Source organism: Mizuhopecten yessoensis, unplaced genomic scaffold, assembly GCF_002113885.1.
Source record: "Mizuhopecten yessoensis strain PY_sf001 unplaced genomic scaffold, ASM211388v2 scaffold11131, whole genome shotgun sequence".
NCBI lineage: Eukaryota > Metazoa > Mollusca > Bivalvia > Pectinida > Pectinidae > Mizuhopecten > Mizuhopecten yessoensis.
The window spans coordinates 91,821-92,209 of NW_018408895.1; positions in this window are offsets into that span (position 1 = coordinate 91,821).

Below are 389 nucleotides of genomic sequence, written 5' to 3' on the forward strand. Positions count from 1 at the left end.
GTCGGATCCCGGTGATGGTAGTAGTATTATATCTAATGTCGGATCCCGGTGATGGTAGTAGTATTATATCTAATGTCGGATCCCGGTGATGGTAGTAGTATTATATCTAATGTCGGATCCCGGTGATGGTAGTAGTATTATATCTAATGTCGGATCCCGGTGATGGTAGTAGTATTATATCTAATGTCGGATCCCGGTGATGGTAGTAGTATTATATCTAATGTCGGATCCCGGTGATGGTAGTAGTATTATATCTAATGTCGGATCCCGGTGATGGTAGTAGTATTATAGCTAATGTCGGATCCCGGTGATGGCAGTAGTAGTATTTCTTATGTCGGATCTCGGTGATGGTAGTAGTAGTATTTCTGATGTCGGATCCCGGTAATGGT